The following is a 22,180-nucleotide window of genomic DNA, read 5'->3' on the forward strand; positions in this document are numbered from 1 at the left end:
TATTTTCCCTAAGTTTAGACTTAGGGACTCAGGGACTCCATTAAAAATATTAATTATTTTAATATCTCCTAATTTGTTTAGAATCTGCCCAAACCATTTCTGGGTATTGGAAATCTCATGTGCCCCAACCTCTCCACCAAATTTTGTGGCTAGAGCACATCCGATGCTACCCCAAATCAACAGTGTTCAAGACAAGTGGACTAAAAGGGTTGTGGTCAAGCGCTTCTTCAGCAAGTCAAGGTTGTTCTTGTTCTTGGGCAGATTAAGAGTCAAACGTAATGGACCCCAAGCCTTAATTTTCCTAGTATCATGGCTAATTGTAAGTGCCATGATCCCTGGTACGGGAGCGCTATGTTTATTGTATTAAAGTTGTAATATAAACAAGTTTTGGGTCTGCAAATTCTTGTGCACTTTATTGGTTCACTGTCGTTACATTTCTATTGTGCAAAGTGCTTGGAATTGTGATATTTCAGTGTGTTTGTGATCGTATTTTAGACATAGCCCTGATTCTAAAGTGCCAAGGAAAAATCAACATCAAATACTTCTGAAGTCTAAACTTAGGGAAAGTGGATAATTAATTGACATTAGTTGGGATAAGATCAATTTACTTCTAAAATCTTGTGGAAAGTTTCTAAGATGATCTTAGCCATCGATTGGATGAAGTGAACTTCTAGTCGTGGCCATTCATTTGTGAATGAGAGATTATAAAGAATCGATGGGCGGATTTGGAGACACATCGAGTGGGTGATTTTTAGTGAGACACCAAGAAGGTTTCAGCAGCAATGATTGGGAGAAGAATTTCTAGAGGCTTTTGTTATTAGTTATTTTTTGCAGGAGACGGAGTTTTTCCAGTGAGGCCATGATCTTCAAGAGGAACCAAGTTGCTCAGTAAATTCACGGGAGGAGAGGCCGAGATTATTTCCGAGAGGCGGTGCGAGACTTCCAAAGGCCAGTGCAAGTTTGCCAGAGGAGGTGCAAATTGCCAGGAGGGCAGATTGAGTTTGCGAGTTTGCCAAGAGAGAGTGTGAATTATCGAAAGACCAGTGCAAGTTGCCAAACTACTAGTGTGAGTTGTTGGAAGCAGTGTAAATTACATAAGAGGAAGTCGTGGGGTTTCTTCAAGTTGATTTGATTAGCAGAAGTGAAGATAAAATATTTCTGGAGCTTTGCCATGTCAGGAAAGCAATTGTAATTTCTCAATAGTAGTTTTTGCTCAAGATAATAATATAAACCCTCAAATCTAAAAACTGGTTTCCCCACATTGGGGTTTTTCTAGGGACATTTGTCCAAAAATACTTGTGTCAATTGTGTGATTGGTTTCTCGTATATTTCGCTATAATTTTTATTTTGTGAATGGTGTTGTTCATGTTATTATTCATTACTTCCAACAAAAGAATTAATTTATTGTGTAATAGGAAATAATTAATTGGGTTAATAGCACCTTCTGGGTAGCCAAAAATTTGACACTTACAAGGGCTCCCTTACTCAGAAAATGGCCAACAAAAGACAAATGCAAGCTACAACAAACATTTCAAAATTTAATGAGCACTTGTACGACCTATACAACCCTCCAAAATTTCCATGATCAACTCTCTGGACCTATTACCCCCTCGGCTTGTTGTATGGACCTGTGTGGCCCATGTATTGCCATACAATTGTGTTGTACGATGTTGTACAACCATGTTGTATGGCTACCCTCTCAGTGTGCACTCTGTCACCATGTACGGCCTGCTAGGTGGTTGAATCCTTTGTCGTAAATTTCTCCCTAGTTGTCTTCTCTAACCTTGAGTCACTGTCCTTTGTGCCTCAATCACTCACTGAGTTCTTGTGTGTCCTTCTCCTTCACCTAGCCTTACATTTATAATCTTGAGTTATTGACCGAATCAATTAGCCATTTGGCATTGATGACTAAGTCTCCATAACCCTAATCTCTCAATGAGATTGACAATTGAGATTAAGTCCTAATCAATGATCTCAATTGTCTAATTCACTAATGTAAAAACTTTACATTTCCTTAGAATATTAAACTCACTCTTATAAAAAGCATTTCACTTTAATAATTCCTTTAATTAAAGTGAATTACTAAGGTGAAGACTTTGGATGACTTCTACATGTCTTGACACGTAGACCTGTGTGGAAGTACCTATTCGAGCTATAAAAGTCAACAAGAAAGACCTTCATGGAGGGTGAATATAAAGCAATAGAACAAGAAGGTGCTTCCTTAGAGAAGCAAAAGAAAAACTTGAATATGTTTGAGCTGCCAAGATAAGGAGGTGATTTCATTAAACAAGACAAGTTCTAGGTCAATAGTGGAAACGTTGGCTCTCATCTTGATGATGATGCTTAGGTAGAAGTATGATAAATGACTTCATCGACCTTGTCAAATACAATGTGCCTCCTATTGCTAATTGAATACCTTATTTTGGAATGGGCTGCAAACATCATATTTGTGTACAATTTTGTCTTTGTTTTGGAAGAAGCATTTTTTATTATGGAAGAGTGTTAGATATAATGGTCATAATTAGGACTTAAGCTTAAAATAAAGTCTTAGTTGGTGTTATGACAACATGGAAGAGAGTTATAGTCAAGATTCTATTTCAGATTTGAATGAATGCATGTAATGAGCAAATTTTAATCCTTAATCTTCCCCAAGTTTAATGTCTATCGATATGGTAGTGGTTGAGACCAATGTTTTCAGAACTGAACCAATAATCGAACCGAAAAACCTTGTGGAACGGGAACCGGTAAAAAACCGAACCAAAAAAAAAAAAAATTGACCAAAAACACATAAAATATTCATATTTTAAAGAAAAACATATATATTCATGTGCATCCATATGAATCCAAAACATTTATACACAAATATGCAAAAGTTCTCATTTGCATAGCATGTAAGGCTGCACATAACCAAAATAACATCGAGTGCAATCCATCTCTAAACTGAAAATACATCAACAAATAGGCTCTAGATGGCCTCTAGCATCCAAAAAAAATCCTGCTACAACAAATGCCTACATATCATCAAAATCATTGCCTATATTGGGGCCTTTGTTATCAATATAACCATTTAGGCATTAAAATAAGATAGAAAAAACAAAGCATGTCATGTCAAGATTTTGTTTGAGTGATGGGTACATTTTTTGTAGAGTCATGATAGAGGAGTTTGACAACCAATGCCACTAACATCAAAGTACATAGAGGGCTTGGTGCACTTTATTAAATACTAGTTCCACATCCTCATACATGACAAAATCCAATGGATATGTTGCAATTTCTCCAATCCTGAAACCCTGAAAAACTGTTAAGTCTATTGGGTCAGATTTTGCGTGAAATCTAAAATTCTACTTTCTTCATATGAAATCCAATGAGGTGGAACCACTCTCAAACATCTTGAGTCATTTCATGGTAATGTTAAAAATTTAAGTAAAAGTGACATTCTACTTTAAGAATTTAACATTACCATGAATTGCATAGCAATACTAGGGCCATAAACTTGATTATTAGGCTGAGGGCCATAGAATTGAATATTAAACTAGCTTAAGGGAGAATTAGAAGTGGGCCAACCAACTGAAAAAAAATCAAAATATCAAAAAAAAGGTAATTTTTTCACCCTAGCCTGCATATATACAAACTACACGTAACCAGTCCGAACCAGCTGGTTTGGTGAAATAGGTCGGTTCAGTACTAAACCAGCCGGTTCAGTTACAAAACCGGCTGGTTCCATACCAAACCGGTCTATTCCAGTTCGGACCAGTTTTGGGCCAAAAACGGCCCCGGACCAGCTGGTTCCACCGGTTCTGGGTCGGTTCTGATAACATTGGTTGAAACAGGGCATCAGCACGATAATGACTTGGGTTCAGATCCCAGCAGGCATAGAGACCTGATCATGTTCGTTAACCGAAAATGACGGTCCCCATGTTCAAGTGGGTTTACTGCGATAATGAGGAATTCATAGCTCCCTTAAGATTTGAGGAAAAAACATTTTCTCTTAACTAGCAGACAAGCTCTACTCTCAACCTACTAGTTGTCCATGAAGATTACTTAGACTGGGTTACAGGTGAAAATCATCTCATAAGTTTAATAATTTATTCAAAAACAGTAGTTATATGAACAGCTATAAGGATTCATACCTGTTTGTTGTCACCTACTAATGGTTATTGGTGACTCAGTAGCACAAATCTCGGCCACATTAGTCCAAATTGTACGAGGTACTGGGCATGACGATGATTTTCTTCTTCAAGTTCAAGGGACAGGACTATCATATATGTACCTGTGGCTTCTGTAAATAATTATAATTAGTCTAGACATTTAATTAAATATCATCATCAGCAATTATTGACTTAGATCCAGGGCAAAGGGAATAACTGTGAATAATCATATTTAAATGAATCGATAAATTAACATTTAATATTCAAATAATTACCACTTTAAAACTGCAGCAGCAGTAGCAGATCATCCATCAATTTCTATCTGTTCCTGCAATGCAAGGAAATCCACAAAGATGAATAGTTTTGGAATTTATTCAAACATACCGCAGCTTCATCAGCACCCAATCTCCAAACCCGCTCCTCCATTCGAAATTAGCGGACTCCGCTAATAACAGCTTTCCATTGTCAGATTTTAGTAAATCGCCCTCAAATTGAAATTGAAAGCATAAGAAATACAACTATAGCGTGGCACTTAAAACCCCGTATGCCCATATTTTATTTCTAGCATCTGGGCGTAAAATTAGAATGGCAATTACAGCGATAAAAAAAATAAGATTGGTGTATCACGAATCATCAACCGGTCAACCATCATCCAAATTCCATTACGCTGTTGCTTTCGCAAAATTGACCCTAGAGGCAAATCCTGTTCTATGTGTCCATATTCTCTGTCGTAGATTTATACCTAATTGGCTGGTTCCCAAAATCTATACTAAAAAGACTGTATGAGGTCGAAGTCCAGACACTGTACTTGTCTATATCCGTCGTACGAGACTGTGTTTGATGTGGCATTCATATAGGCATTTTAGAGGGATTTTTGTTTTCATATTTTAATTGTGGATTGGTGGTGAGGGTAGTTAGTGTTGGTCTTTATCCATTCACACATATGAGCTGGTTCATGATTATTATTATTTAAAAAATAGTGTTATGTGAAAATAATATCAGGATTATTATTATTAAAAAATAGTGTTATCTGAAATAAATTATTATTGTTTAATTTAAACATGTTATAATTTCCGTGAAAATAATAGAAATTTTGGCATGATTTTGAGAAAATCGGCAAAAAAATTTGGAAATTTAGGTTGAAATTGTTAAGCTTCTTGTTATAATGCTCCAGAGATTGTTGAGGGCGTTGAATCCATTTCTTCCATAAATATACAATTTAAACACACTCACACAATATTTTTTGAAGAATTTTTAACCAGGTGAGGGCATAGTAACCACCCCTTCCAAATGCTATTGAATTTTGGATCATTAACATATTTCTTTTTGTTCACAAAGATAAGTAGTTCTAAGTCTTACTCTAGAATCAAAAAAATGGTTTCAACCTATATAGTAGAGGTCTTTTTCAACGTATATAGTGGTCTTACCCTGAGACCAAAAAAAATATTTCAACCTATATAGTGTAGGTCTTGCTCCGAGACCAAAAAAATGATTTCAACCTATATAGTATAGGTCTTACTCTAAGACCCAAATAATGGTTTTAGTTTATATAGTGTCTGTAAGAAAGCTAGTGTCTCTTATAGTCATCATTGTCGCTAACTCCATTGGCTTCATGTGTTTCCTCTTAAGAGGTCACACAAGGTCAAAATCAAAAGGATGAGGCTTGAGTGGTAGGCATCCCCCTTGAGTGGGACCCTTAAAGGATTATTTGATGTCATGTGTCTCTAGAACATGTCCACACTTGCCATGTCATAAGTGCTTGCTAATGTTGGTTTATAGGCAGGTGGTACTAGTTTCATACAATATTTTTATTTTATTCCTTTAAACAACATTTTGTTATAATCTCATATATGAAGCTAAACATTGTTCCTAATAATAGTTTAACCTCTTGTTTAGGAAGAAGATAATATTTAGAATTCAAAAACCTCAAAAAAAAAGGTTGAAATTGCAATTTTTTATTATTTAAATCACAATTTTGATAATTTGAATATATTCAAATACTAATTTTACTCAAAAAAAAAATGTAATGTGTGATGCATGAAACCATATTATGATTAAATTTTCGCAACAAATTCTTCTCAAAATTGTAGCAAGGGAGTATACATAAATGAATTTCTTTTATTTCAATTTGGAAAAGAAATTGAACTTTAAAAACAAAAAATATCTTCAATATCATGTATGAACGGTATAAAATGATCATACATAAAATTGTAATTACAAATTTTTTATAATTTCATTTTTACTATAATGATTGATGCATTAAGAAAGAGGTCTATTTCATATAAACAGGCATTATCTATATATTTTTTCTATCACTACAAGGTTAGTCAAATCTACTAGTTAATCATGAATGGTTGATTGCTAATGAAAAACCCATCACAAAAAATAATGTGCTAGCCTAAAAAATTATAAATAAGTATTCAACTTGTGAATAAAATGTTTTTTTAATCATCGTATAGTTGGTCAAATATACTACTCAATCATAGATGGATAATTAACTAATGAAAAGCCTCTTATAGAAAATATTGTATAAATTTGAGAAGTTATATTCATTTTGTTAATAAAATGAGTAGATTTTTAAAAAATGATTTCACTTAATTTTCATGGGGTTTTCTCTAACATGTCATAAAAAAATCATATTTACAAGAATTTGCATTTTGAGATTATATTTGATTCACTTCCATTAGATAGCGGTGCATTTAATTAAGAAATTAATTGGCATATAATTTGAGATATAACCATCACATACTTTTATGCTTAAGCATAGGATAGATATAGTTTATAATTCCTCTAAACTTGTATGTTTTTCACCTACTCATCTTATACCTAAATGTGGTTTTGTTTTTTATTACTAGGATAAGCTCAAATCCAAACGGATTTAGATCCCTTATGTAAATGATGGAAAGTGCTTAACCTCTCAAAGTTTATTTTTCTTCATCGTTAAAAAGACTTAATACATACCTCACAACCCAAAATGATTTTAGTAAACCTTAATAAGATTCTTTAATATTGTCAATTAATGACAACTTTGCATATAACCCCTCTATGCATCATTGTTGACATTGTGATGTGACACACCTTGACTATATTATAAACAATTCAAAGTTTAAGAAGGTAAAGCAACAAGATTAGAATGTAACACAATGTAAGTTGTATAATAGATAACTTTTCTTTTTTCTTAAAAAAAAAGAAAAAAAAAATTGTATTGGATTTTTTTTAATAGGTTGTGTTATGGTTACTTACATTGTTCATAAAATTAAACATGCTTCGTATTTCTGCAATTGTTCTCCTCTCCTAACTTTATTTGACTTTTAAAACCAATAAATTAAATTTCACCAAAATCTTACTATATAAAATAAAATAAATAAAGAGAAAACAAAAAAAAAATGAAAGATTCATACACTCCATGATGTGGTACACTAAAAATCATTGATTACTTTGTTGAGCTAAATAGGCATATACATAAAATATTATTTAAAAATAGAAATACTACCTCATGACAACCACTTCTTATGAAAATATCTCCATCACACAATTAATATGACAATAAATCTAGTTTAGATATGATAAATGTACTCATATATAGATTATGTTTACTCGCATAAACAACTAGTTATCACAAACTAGGAACTAATGTTGGACAATCAATAAATATTGGGATGGAATCACTAAAATTAGCACTAAATTCACATACATTCTAATATTATCTATTGAGAATAAGCATTAAGTAATTGAGAAACAAATATTTTCTTGCAATCTTCAAATTTTGGCTTTGGGTAAGGGTTTAGTAAGTATATTTGTCATATTGTCTCAAATGGAAGAACACCACATGTATATGTTCTTCTTGTTGATAAAATATTAAAGGAAATGGCATGTCATCTCTACATGTTTAGATTCATTTTGAAAGACAAGATTATTGCAAACTTATCACGATATTGGTTTTCACAATAAAGAAGAGTAGTACTATTAGCCTCCTATTGCAATAGGTGTTCATATTTCATGATTGACTGTTTTACATGCCAAATATGTCATCTTTTCATGCTGCAAAGTTCCATATTTCCATCAAATTCCATTTTTGAAGAATCATACCATTTTTGAAGAGTTTCACAATTAAGGGAAGGCCAAACAGCTTAATTTTGGCTTCCCTAGGTTTAAATTTCTTCTTTTAGAATATAGAGAATAAATATATGTCCAAACTGTTTAATCTTGGCAGATTTGTAGATAGGTAGAGAATCTTAGGCGCTCAACAGCTTAATCTGAGCCCCAGAAGAAATAAGGATCGATTTAGATAGGAGGACAGCAAAAAAGAAAAGTTGAAAAGCTGGGTTTGCTAGTTCAAGTGCACCCAAACCAAAAAGAAGAAAAAATGTTAGGTAAGTAGGCTGGGTAGGTAGTTTTGTGGTGGCAGAATGAAGAATTGTGATCCATTTCATGTTTTCAAGTGTTATATCCATTTAGATCACAAGTATGAGGCAATTTTCCTTTGGATCCAGCTCAAGCGAGGCATGTCTAACTTCCCCTTCTTCCTCTTCCCCAAATCATTCACTAACTTCCCCTAAAGAGGTCAAGATCTGCTTGACATCTCTTAATTTCATCATTTTTCATATTATTTGCCTAAGTAAAGGTCTACTTTGCTTAGGAGTACTCTTATTCACTCTATGAGTCATTTTCCCCTTTAATAGCCTAAGATCTCTAAACTTAGCGCTTTCTGATCAAACATTCATATTAACCTCTAACTCTAATATGTAAATCCCTTCTCATTTTCCCCTTCCCCTATAAAAGTATGTATAAAATCCCCCTATTTACATATCCCCTCCCCTAGTTGAAAAATAACCATAAGTATGCTTGGGAATTGCTAAGTTTGCCCGAAACTTGGCAAGAACTCTCTTTTTCCTCCTTAACCATCTTCCAAATGCATTTGGACTCCTTCCTATGCATAAAATCCCTCCTCCGATCTATAAAACCCTCCATTAGCCATGTTTTAACCTTTTCAAGGCTTAAAACCCTTCTCAAAACACATGAAATCCCTCTTTTAGGCTATCGGACCCCTTCCGAGGCCTCAACAATCCCTCATTTTGCTTAAAAACCCTTCTCTGAATCATTATAAACCCCTCCGATCTCATATTTCCTTCCCCCGATTGCAATAACCCTTTGCTGATGCTCCAACTTATCAGGAGCCGTTGGATTGGGCCCTCAGATCAATGGCCCAGATCATTTCGGCGATCGCATATGTGTGAACCCCATGCCCCCGCCGATAGTGAAACAACGATTTAATCGCAACCGTCCATCGCCCCCGCTCATCCAACGGCTCTGATCAATTCGGTGATCGCCCATTTTGGTGATCGCATATATATAAACCCTCTGCCCCGCCGATTGCCGAAACGCCGAGTTAATCGCAGTCGCCCATTCGGGCCCTTAGATCAACGGCCCATATTTAATCGCATCACTCCCATATGGCTCCGACTGGCTGGAGCCGAAATATTATAAAGTGCAGTTTTGAAGGGAGATCGGGTCCGCTTATCATTTTTATCAAAATTTGCCGATATGAACCCGCCGATGGGCCGGACCTGATTTCAATAAGGAAAGAGCCTATAAGCATTTCGGGTCCGCGGTCTTCATCGCATTTCGGAGGTATTTCAGTTTGGGACCGCCGATCCGCCGATCGCCGATTTAGCGCCAGCCATTGGATCTGCCTTCGCGCGATCCAATAGCCCGGATTTAATTTCCGCTATAGTGTCGCTCCCACTCCATTTTTTATCAATTTTCCTGTGTAAAGTGATTTTTTGCTTTATATGAAGAAAAAGGCATTTCTCCATGGTTTCTGTTCGGCGCGCGCTCCATTTTCAAAAAGGAAATATGGCCATTCCTCGGCCATTTTCGATCGCTCCAGCTCAAATTTGCTCCGGACAACGAGCACAACCTCAGCGACCTGTCAGTGCACAAGTCCTCCGCCATTTTTGCAGTATTTCTATATTTTGGTAGTTTTTTGATCAGCCAAGCGCCGATACAGTTTTGAAGGCCACGGAAGGCACAGCAGCAGTCAAATCTTGCCATAAAGTGGCAGGCAAGGGCGATTTTGTAGCGGCAAAGTGTATCAGTAGAGAGAAAAGGCCCCGATTCAGTATTAAAGAGTATCAGAGTAGCGGCAAAGAGTATCAGTTAAAGAAGATCAGTGGAGAATTAAAGCCACATCAAAGGAACATTAAAGAGCCCCAGCAAAGTCAAAGAGTATCAGTACAAAGTTAAAGGCTATTAAAAGCTAAATCTAATCAGGATCGATGAACATTGAAGCCGGCTAAAAGGAACAGATCAAAAGCCGAGGCACAATTATGATAAATTGGCCAGCGCAGAGCTCAAAGGACACCATATTTACTCATTTTGAATGTTGCTGCCTCCAGCGCAGCTTAGATAGATATTTCTTGCATTTATTTCAGTACAAATTAGGTTAAGACAATTATTTCATGAGATCTGTCTCAGATCTGTTGTTTGTAGATATTTTCTCTATATATACCGCCCTCAGCGATGTAGAAAGGGTTGGTTGGTTGATAATCTTCATTCTAGACTTGTGCTGTATTTTTGTGAACTTCTATAATCAAAGATCGTTGGAATGCTTGGATGTTGAACTATCTGTTGTGTTTATATGGCTGAAGAGTGACTGTGGAATTCCTGTGCTACTACATGGCTCAATAAGTGTTTCTCACCTCTGTTTTCAATTTAATGTTTGCTATATCATCTATGTGTCATGATCCAAATAGCAAGAAAGAAGAATAGCTTAGGATTTGCTTGACTACACTCTATGCTCAGTTCTTGTTATTTCTATATGTTTTCCTCTGAATTGGCTATGAATATGAATACCCCTTGGCTCATATTTACACTAATTCCATCACATATGAATGTAATCTAGGAATTCTTAACTGCTCCTAGATAAACATTCATTTACCTTCCTTCTCTGTTAGCTGATGAAAGATCCTTAGTTGCCTTTCATCTCTGGCCTTCATTCCATCTTTTTCAGCAATTGGTATTGTTTCATGTGTAGCTATCCTGCTCTGTATTCCTCTTGTGACCAAGAAAACGCAACAGCAAGCCCTAATCCATGACTCCATGCCCAATGGTTTGAACTTCTCACACCATGCATCCCAACTCCGTTTGAAAGCATCATCCTTCCCACCAAAACTTAAACAAAACCCAAGAGCATCACATCTAGCCTAAAATCACCCCTAAAACAAAGCTAAATCATAAAGAGAGAGCCCTCTCTGATTGCAGGTAGGCTAGGACCTGCAATCCAAAGATTGGTTTGTGATTACCTCGGCCGTATCCCTTAAGGAGCCAAGGGACAACCTGAGTGATAACAAGTACTACCTCCATAAATTCCAACTCAAGAAGTAACGTCTCCAATGATTTGCTTCATAATTCTTAGTAAACAAGCTCATCGTTTGATGCTCTAAGATACTACATTGGGAAACCCTAATGCAAAAAAATAACCTATAGTGGACCTTTTGGAACTACATCTACTGCCCAATCAACTCAACAAAGCAATACAAACAAACATCATTCCCCTTACTAGAATTAAGATCATAGGAAATTATATCACTCAAATAACAAAGGACTCTCTTATCAACATATTGATGTGCATCTTAAGACTCACCATGAATTAACTTAAAAGTATTCATTGCATATAATAAGTTAGGATGAGTATTACATAAATAAAGAAGACTATCGATCAATTGTCAATATAAGGTAGCATACACATATTTACTTAAGTCATCAACTCACAATTTTACAAAGAGATTCATGGGAGTAGAAATTTGTTTGCAAGATTTTATTCTAAACTTGTTCACAAAACCTTTCATAACACATATGGGTTGAATTAAATAAGTTAATCATTATCTTATTGTGCATTCAAACACATATAACAATGAAGAGCGCCAAAATCCTTCATCTTAAATTCACAAGGAAACTACTTCTTCAACTAATGAATCAAGTCATCATCACTATTAATTTAAATGAGTTTATTCATGTATAAAACACAAACACATTGTTATTTCCATCACACCAAACATGTATTATCATTACTAGAGGACTTCCTCATGTGTTTCTCGTGGAGCCACTTAACAATGTGAGTGTACCATAATTAAGGAGATTGATTAAGACCATAAAGGGTTATTTCGAAGTTGCACACTAGATCCTTTTTATTAGCAACCTTGTTACAAGTCATTTTGTCGCATCTAAACAAATGGCCTAAACTCGGGTCTATCATCATCGACACTTTGCAATCATCCCCTACAAAGAAAAAAGCATTCACTTTCCAGAAGTTACAAAAATCTTGGATTACATTGGCTAAAATACCTAATTTTGTGGATCATCGCACTTGCCTTTAAGACAGACTGTGTTGATATAGGTTGCACACATGGAAACTGTATTGGACAATGCAAGTTGCTTTCACAAAAAGTGCGATGAACACCTAGAAATGAGGAAACTAAAAATTAATTTCAAATTTTCTCTCTCTAGAAGCTTTGGGAATGGTTTTAACTATTTATTCTTGGATCGGGTCTCAAACTCCTACTATTGAGGTCTTATCTCTTATCTCCTAGAAATTACCTCCCTCTAATGTGGATCTAAGCCCTAGAATGGTAAATCCAAAACCACCTTATTTACCCTATAAATCCAATGCCTCCCATAGAGTCTGGATTGGCTTTTGGAGAATCTAAATTATGCCCTTATGCTTCTCATTTGTGTCTAGAGGTCCATAATCCATTCATGTGCTTGAGTTGCGATTGGAGGCTTACTATTGTTACAAAAGAAGGACAAGATAGCTGGGAAAGATTCACAAGGTCAAGGCCTACAAGGGTTGTAATACTTTCCTGTCATTTTTTATACACAAGTGCATTGTTTCTCTTATACTTATGTATTATTTATGCATGTGTAGAATATGAATCCTTAACTTGTTGTTTAGAGTTGTTTGTATATGTTATCTGTATGTTTTGGTTCTCTTGCTTGTTTTGGATGAATTACAGGTTCCACTTACAAAAACTAGAGTTGGAGTTGGGGCTAACAAGTCAGGAGAAGGAGGAATCTTGCATTGCATTCCAAGTAGGTTTTCTTCCCATATTTCAAACCTATCTAAGGAAAATATTGTAGTTTTGTCTTGGTTGTTTCTAGACTAAGCCACTAGGTCTATGGATATTGCTTCTATCTGCAGAAGGAATTTATCCACAAAACCTTATGATTATTGTAGGTAGAGTTCTTCCTACTAAAAATAACAAAAAAGGTAGAGTTCGTGCCCATTTGGTGGAGACTTCAATCATAACAAGAAATCAATAAAAGAATACATATTATAAAGGTAATATATTTAACAATTAGAGCAAATTATTATCATAGTCAATAATTGGTTTTTCACTAAATATCTTTTGTAATAAATCCTACCTTAACATCCTTCTGATGGAACAATTAACATTATATTTCAATTTGACTATAAATATCTACTAACAATCCCCTCATGCAACATGGCCAAATCCCATATATCATTCTTGATGTTGTTGTCATATTCTTCATGCATGCCTTCAACCCATAGTCCAAAACATGATGCTTCCTCAAAAATCTTAGACTTAAAGTCAATTGAGGTATTCATGAGAGAAACAAATTACATTTTTACCTCTTATTTGAGAATATATTCAAGTAAACCTTCTAAGAGATGTTAGAGCAATTGACTTTTCCTTAGATTTCAACTCAGAACCTTCAACCAATTTTTTCACTCGTGTAAGTCTTTCTCCGCTTGTTTTTTGATGATCTTGGTGGCCACTACCTCTCAGCTCATCAGATCCTTTAAATTCCATGGCATTACCCATAACTTCTTCATTATATGTTCCAACAATTGTAAGTGTCTATCAATATCTATTGCAACTTTACACTAAAGTTATTAGATTTCATATTTAAACCAAAACAATAACTTATATGTACACATTATGGTAGGTCTCTCATAAGGCATTGTTACACCCTCATCCCACATCTACCCAAGTAACCGGCCAACCGGGGTAAATATGAGATGAGAGGCCACTATAATGGGATTCAACCTCCTAGGTGACCTTAAGGAAGTGGAATCGACGAAAACACACCACACAGACCTTCTACATCAACAACATAACTCCTAGGAGCCATCCCAACCACTCAGGTAACCATCGCTTGGGTCCCAATGAGTTTTTAGACCATTAAACCCCCGAACACTCCCTTGATATGGACAAGGGTGCGTCTCGGAGGCTCCAGACGCACAAAAAACATGGGCATGCGTGCATCTAGGGACTTTTCTCCTCAGACCTATGCCTGCGACTCTGATATTTTTGCCACTTTTTCAGGCTTAGAGCCCAAGTCACTGCCCAAAACTCATTGACAGGGTCATAAATGAATTATCACAATGAAACAATGATACATTTACAAAAACATCAACAAGGGATAGATTGGACCCCTACTAGCCATGACAGGCATTTCATCAAACATGTCACAAATATGTAATTTACAGGTTTAAACAACATATCTAAGCATAGGGGTCTCATAATTATCTGAGAATCACTAAGAAGCATTGTTCCCTTATATCGTTAGTTTTGTTATCATCTATTAGGTCATAGATGCATTGTTCATTCATTTACAAATCAAAACATGAGGAGATTCATACATCATCACTATCATAAGACATGCTTATAACCAACATAATAACAACAGAAATATCAAGGATACATCAGCCATAGAATCCACATATAAACAAATATATTTACTCATAAGATACCAAGGAAAGAAAATCTCATTAATGAATGCAAAAGCCAACTCGGGATGGGACTACCACGTTCCACCCAACCATAGATTGGCTAAGCGAAATCTCTCTTCAATCACTCACCCCATGCCATATTCCAAGCATGAATGTGGGACTCAAACCAAAAGAGCCAATCAAGGCATCCCAAGGCTAAACCACCTCACCCTCATCAATAGAAACTAGGCTTTACTGCAATCCACTATGGATCACTAGGCCAAAACAATAAACATGTAATAATAGGATTTACCATGATCTCCACTAGATCACTAGGCCAAAACAAGTATGGATGCCATCGGATTTCTCCACCTACACCATGAGGAATTTTCTTGTCTCCTAGTTTCTTAGGCTTTATCGCAATCCACACCGGATCATTAGGCCCTAAACTGAGATTTCACCCTCTAGGCTTTACCGTATATCCAACCATTCAAAAGCAAGGATTCCTAGGGCTAATCAAGGGAAGCCACCTCTAGTCTTTACCGTATATCCCACCATTAACCGGTTGAGGATTCCTAAGCCCACCGAGGCACACAAGACATGGATTTACCGCAACTCGCAGTCTGGTTCAAGGGTCACTAGGCGAGTGGCTTTACCGCAATCCATTGTCTGGTTTAGGGATCACTAGGACATGTGTTCTTTCTTTGAGAGATACACCTCACTCAGCTTCGAATCCATCTGACAATCCAGCTCAACCAAAACATGAGAACTCGATCACACCATGGCTATCCGAAAATGGAAAGGCTAGGTTGAAAACACTATCACACCTGGAAAAACCCACGACATGACAACAAAGAACCACATGCAATACCATGCATGCCAAATCTAGCAAGGAAAACACACATGTAAATCAATACCTGCAAAGAATTTTGTTGTAGCTGCTTGATCCTTCTTTTCCTTGCTTGCTCCTTCCTTCCTCTTCCCTTCTTTGCCTTTCTTGATCCAATGCCAAAGTGCTCCAAGAAAACTCTAAATGTCCAAGAGTGAGAGAGAGAATAATGAGAGAGCTCCAAAACTGAACTAAAAAAAGGTACCAAATGATCCTCAGAAGCATTTTTATCAATATGGCCTCTATTTTCTTCATTTTCCATTATTTACCTTTATTTTCCTCACATGTAACCTGTGACCTTTCACCTTCTTTTTCTCCTATTTTTTATTATTTTCATAAATAAATACCAAATAATGTCATTTTGCCTTTCCAAAGCCTTTTCCATTGCCTTTTCCAAGTTCCTTAGCCATAATAAACCAATGAACACCCACACTAGGATGTCTTTCCCAACATTCCGCTTGGAATAAGTGTCCCATCAACCGTGGTTATTATTTTGCCTTTATTAACTTTTATTACATGGAATTTTCACTTGTGTTGTTACATAACCCTCTCCCTTAGGGGACACCATCCTCGGTGTTCAACCACACCTATACCTAAGCAAAACCTTTGAAAAGAAAACATACAGCCCATGAAGCTTTATAACAAAACTCGATGCAATATTTACAATGATCACCCTACTGAGAGGCAAACCAACATGACAACATAACAACATGACAATTATAATGACATGACACCCATACCGCTTATTGGAGATTTATAACATAGCTCATGGCGGCATTTACATCCATATACATATGTACATATACCTAAACATCACACCAAAACATATACCAAACATCGTACAAAAACTGCTTTGCCTCAACCGATAAACAATGAAGGAAACATAGCTCGCATCTGATCCGCCATCTCCCATGTAGCTTCATCGGGCCCAAATTTCTTCCACTGCAATTTAAACTGCTCGATTCTGGAGCATGATCACCTTTCTCTACAATATACACTAAGGTTCCAACTGAAATTCTCCATATGGTTCCACCTACAATACAGACTAGTCAATCACATGATCAACATATTTAACATACTTCTTAAGCAATGAACATGGAAAACATCATATAATTTTATTGTCAGAGGTAGTGCGATTCGATAGGCTATTGGCCCAATCCTCTTAATAATCCTGAAAAGTCCACAAAATCGTGGTGCCAACTTGGCACATGATCCAATCTACAAGGAGCTCTTCTTCTGTTTGATTCACAAGTATGCTTGTTCCCCAACTTGGAACTCCTTGAACAACCTATTCTGATCTACATAGTTCTTCTGCATATCATTTGTTGCTTTCAGATTCTTCTTGATTACCTCCATTTCTTGCTCCATGTCTGCTAACATGTCTGGTCCAATCAACACCCTTTTCACCAGATCGCTCCAACTTATGGGAGTATTGCAACTTCACCCATACAATGCCTCAAATGGACTCAACCTCAAGGATTCCTGATACCCATTGTTGTAAGTGAATTCTACAATTGGAAGGTACTCTTCCCACATCCATTGTTCATGCATCACTTACATCCTCAACATGTCCTCCAAGATCTTCTTTACCCTCTCAGTTTTTCCATCTGTCTGTAGATGATAAGTTGGGTTGAAGGCCAACTTTGTACCTAATCTTGCAAACAACTCTTTCCAAAACTTGAAGTGAACTTTTCATCCCTATCTGATACAATCTTCTTCGGAACACCCTGCAACCTAACCACATCCCTAATGAATACTTATGCTACATCGCTAGCTGAAAATGTAGACTTCACTGGAATGAAGTGTGCTACCTTTGTCAACCTATCCACCACTACCATGTTGGAATCATGTTGTCTCACTGTCCTCCGCAAACCTGTGATGAAGTCCACAGAAATGACCTCCCATTTCCATTCTAGAATACCAATCGTTGTAGCATTCCACCTGGATGCTTACATTTTGCCTTTACCTTTTGGCAATCCAAGCATCTAGCCACAAACTCTACCACGTCCTTCTTCATATTCGACCAATAACAAAACTTCTTAACTGCAGTCAATGTCTTCTGATAGCCTGGGTGATTGGAATATGGTTTCACATGAAACTCCATCAAGATCACCTTCTTGAGCTCACTGTTTTCTGGCACATAAATCTTGTTCCTAAATCTAACCAATCTATCTATCGTGAGACAATAGTCCACATCCTGTACACCTGCATTTGTACATGTACCTGTACCACTACATGTACTTGTACGTGTACCATTACATGTACATGTACCTGTACTCTGTTTCAACCTGTGCACAATCTCCATATACCTGTCATCCTACTAACCTTCCTACAAGTCTGTCCCATAGGAGCTCATAACTGCTATATGATTCACTTGTATCCGCTTGCTAAGAGCATCTGCCACCCTATTTTCTTTACCTTTGATATACTTGATCTCAAATTCGAACTCACTGATCATGGCCAACCACCGAGCCTGCCTGCCATTCATATTTGGTTGGTCAAATAGATACCACAAACCACTATGATCACTCATCAATACAAATCTCCTGCCAAGAAGATATTGCCTCCACATCTTCAATGCATGTATGATCGCTGCTAGCTCAAGATCATGTATTAGATAGTTCTGCTCATGCTCATTTAGTTTTTGTGACTCATAAAATACCACCTATCCATCTTGCATAAGGACCCCTGCAGGTCTTCTCTTGCAAGAATTTGTACATACTACAAATTCTTTGTCTGGGTCTACGATCTTTAACACTGGAGCATGTGTCAACAACTACTTCAACTGCTCAAAACTAGCCTCACACTCCTCTGTCCATTCAAACTTATTACCTTTCCTCTGCAATGATGTAAGAGAAAAAGCAATCTATGAGAAGTTCCTAATGAAACCCCTGTAATAACCTACCAATCCCACGAAGGATCTCACCTCTTCTACATTCTTGGGAGTTTCCCACTCCATGATAACTCTTACCTTTTCTGGGTCCACTACTATACCATCCTTGGAAACCACTTGTCCTAAGTAGTGTACCTCAATCTGAAAGAAATTGCACTTGCTGAGCTTGGAATACAATTGATGCTCTCTCAACAATATCAACACTAATACTAAATTTTCGACATGCTCTTCTTCATTTTTTGAATATATCGATATATCATCAATGAACACATTAACAAACTTGTCCAAATATGGACGCAACACACTATTCATCAAGCACATAAAGTTAGTTGGAGAATTAGTTAAACCAAATGGAACTACAACAAACTAATAATGCCCATACGTGGTATGGAAAGTTGTCTTGTAGATATACTATTCTTTAATGCGTACCTGATGATATCCGGATCTCAGATCAATCTTCGATAATATTGTTGCTCCCTTTAGTTGATCAAACAAGTCATCAATCCTCAGCAATGGATACATGTTCTTGATGGTCACTTTGTTCAATTGCCTGTAGTCAATGCACAATCTGAGAGTACCATCCTTCTTCTTTACAAACAATACCGGTGCACCCCAAGGTGATACACTTGGTCTAATGTATCCCTTGTGAAGCATTTCCTTTAGCTGCAACTTTAACTCTACCAACTCTGGAGTGCTCATCCTGCATGGTGCTTTTGATGCTGGTGCTGCCCCTGGTACCAACTCAATAGAAAAGTCTACTTCCCTGTGAGGTGGAAATCTGAAATCTCTGCTGGAAAAACATCCTGAAACTGTTGTAGGATTGGGTCCCTACTCAAAACATCTGCATCCTCAACTTCCTTACCTTTATCTCTAGAAATATGCATTGCAAATAACACACACCCTTTTTTGCAACTACGCTTTGCCTGCATAGTTGTCACCATCCTAACTGATGTGGCTTTCTTCTTTCCTTGTAAGGCTCTTGGTTACCCATTTTCATCCAAGCACTCAATGGATTTGACCTAGCAATCCACCTTGGTTCAATGAAAGTACAACCAATCCATGCCCAACAACATACTATATGATCCCAATGGTAATACATTCAAATGTGTTGCGGTAGGCATACCATTCAAATCAAATCCACAAACTCTTACCCAGTGATGAACTCTATTCTTGGTACTTGTAGCGAACTGCACTGACCAAGACTCTGCATGCACTTCTTTATTCAAACCATAGTTATCCTCCAGGTCAGGACTAACATAACTATAATTAAATCTAGGGTCAATCAAAATAGAAACAACTTTATCACAAAACTTTCCATCCATCTTAATGATAGATGCCTGATGGTCTACCTATCTGTTGTCCAACGCTGTATAAATATGAGGAATGCTATGTCCAGCATCCTCAACAGTATGCGCCTCCTGTGCATTATAGATTTGAGGCCTACCACCCTGATTATGTGGAAAATCTCTCTTAAGGTGTTCCTTACCGCATGTCCAACATTCCAACCGTCCAGTACCATCACCTCTATGTTGCTATTGTGATCCATGTCCCTATTTAGCTGCATTGAACTTCTTTTGTGGTGTCACATTTTCTTTCTCTTCTGCATTTTAAGTCCTTGTTCTTTTCAGCCGCCATTTACCCTTACCTTTATCCTTATCCTTCCCTTTCCATCCTTGTTGAGATTCATTCTTATGCTTTGATTGTCCATAGCAATGCTTCAATTTCCCAATAACTTCCTCAAGTGACGAGGCTCATCATACTCAATCCAATCTCTAAATGCTAATGGAAAACACTGACAAATCGTTGAACTTTAGCCTTCTTATCTTTAAGATACAGAACATGCCTCAATATCTCCAGGAACTTAGTTGTATACTCTTCATCTCTCATTGATCCTATCTTTAGCTCATAGAATTATTTGGCCTTACCATCGTAGTACCTTTCTGATAAGTACTTCTCCCTGAAAAGCCTGTTGAACTCATGCCAACTCAAATCCTCTATCCTGATTTCTTTGACCCGCTTCATATCTTCCCACTAGATATCTACTTTACCCTTCAGGCTGAAGATAACAATTATGGCCTTCATGTTTTTTGTGTACTCATGCAACTCAAATAACTTGTTCATCCCAAGTATCCAAGCCTATGCATCTTCTGGTTTCTTCAAGTCTCCATCAAAAGTAGGTGAGTTTGCTTTCTTAAATTCATTTGGCAAGTATCCCCTATCAATACTCCTATAAGGATGATAACAATGATGATCATAATGCCTATTAGAACCAGAACTAGAGTAGTACATGTGTCCTTCACTTCTCCTATCCGGAGTATCCAATAGCTTGCCATCTCTCACTATGTCATCTCTATCCAACCTGTGACCACCATGAGACCTACTACCATATGCCCCATTAGTTTTGTCCTCTTGCCCATGGTTGATCCGAAGTGGCCCCTGTCGTTGCAATTCTAACAAACTCTGAAGGAGTATTGCATTAACCTCTGCTTATTTCTCTTGTGCCTACATGATTTTGTCATTGTCTGTCTTAAAACTCCTTATTTCTTCCTTCAAGATTCTCAGTGTGTCTGCTAAATCAGAAGTGTGCCCAACACCATGTTGCTCATCTAATTCATAGTGATAATCTTTGTAGTCTACCATCTTGCTAGTCATTTTTGATCTCTTTCTTGCAAAGCATACTATGTCAGCTAAACCAAATCACAATAAACCAATGTACCTTAGCATAATTTGGGGAGGATATCTCATCTGCAAGATCAACCAATCAACATAGTACATGTATAACATAATCATGACAACATATATACATATAATACATAAGCATATAAGCATATAACCATCATTCTAGCTAGAGTCCAGTCATCAATGCATGACCATATCAACTACACATACCATGACCTCATGCATGACAACAACAACCATACCAATGTACACTAACAATACACAAGAATAAACAACATGTAATAAATCATACACTCATGAAGACACACTTCACAACAACAACATCCTCTTTCGAATGATGGCAACACTACAACCATGACCAACACCATGCATATACAACAAGCATATATAGACCACAAGGATGACTAACACACGTGCAACCGACATGAATGCATGACCCATACACATCGCCCATCTAATCCAAGGGGTGAACCATGCTCTGATACCACTTTGTTACACCCTCATCCCACATCTACCCAAGTAACTGGCCAACAAGGGTAAATATGTGATAAGATGCCACTATAATGGGACTGAACCTCCTAGGTGACTTTAAGGAAGTGGAATCGACGGAAACACACCACACATACCTTCCACATTAGCAACAAAACTCCCAAGAGCCATCCCAACCACTCAGGTAACTAGCCCCTGGGTCCCACTGAGTTTTTAGGCCATTAAACCCCCAAACGCTCCTTTGATATGAACAAGGATGCATTTGGGAGGATCTGGACACACGCACAACATGTGCATGTGTGCATCTGGGGACTTTTCTCCTCAAACCTGTGCCTGTGACTTCGGGA

The 22,180-nt window shown here is 37.0% G+C and overlaps 1 long non-coding RNA gene across 2 annotated transcripts in view; it reads right to left on the minus strand.

Annotated features, from left to right (window-relative positions):
- Positions 1–4,975, minus strand: part of LOC149142711 (uncharacterized) — a 53,009-nt gene extending 48,034 nt beyond the window's left edge. For both annotated transcript variants that reach the window (XR_016264735.1, XR_016264736.1), the window contains exons 1-2: positions 4,424–4,975; positions 4,131–4,279 (exon numbers count right to left, since the gene is read on the minus strand). This is a non-coding gene — a long non-coding RNA (uncharacterized LOC149142711). The remainder of the gene's footprint in view (positions 1–4,130; positions 4,280–4,423) is intronic.
- Between the last annotated feature and the right edge of the window lie 17,205 nt (positions 4,976–22,180).

Source organism: Pinus tabuliformis, chromosome X (genome assembly GCF_031772625.1).
Source record: "Pinus tabuliformis cultivar Carrire ecotype Pingquan chromosome X, CPIR1, whole genome shotgun sequence".
NCBI lineage: Eukaryota > Viridiplantae > Streptophyta > Pinopsida > Pinales > Pinaceae > Pinus > Pinus tabuliformis.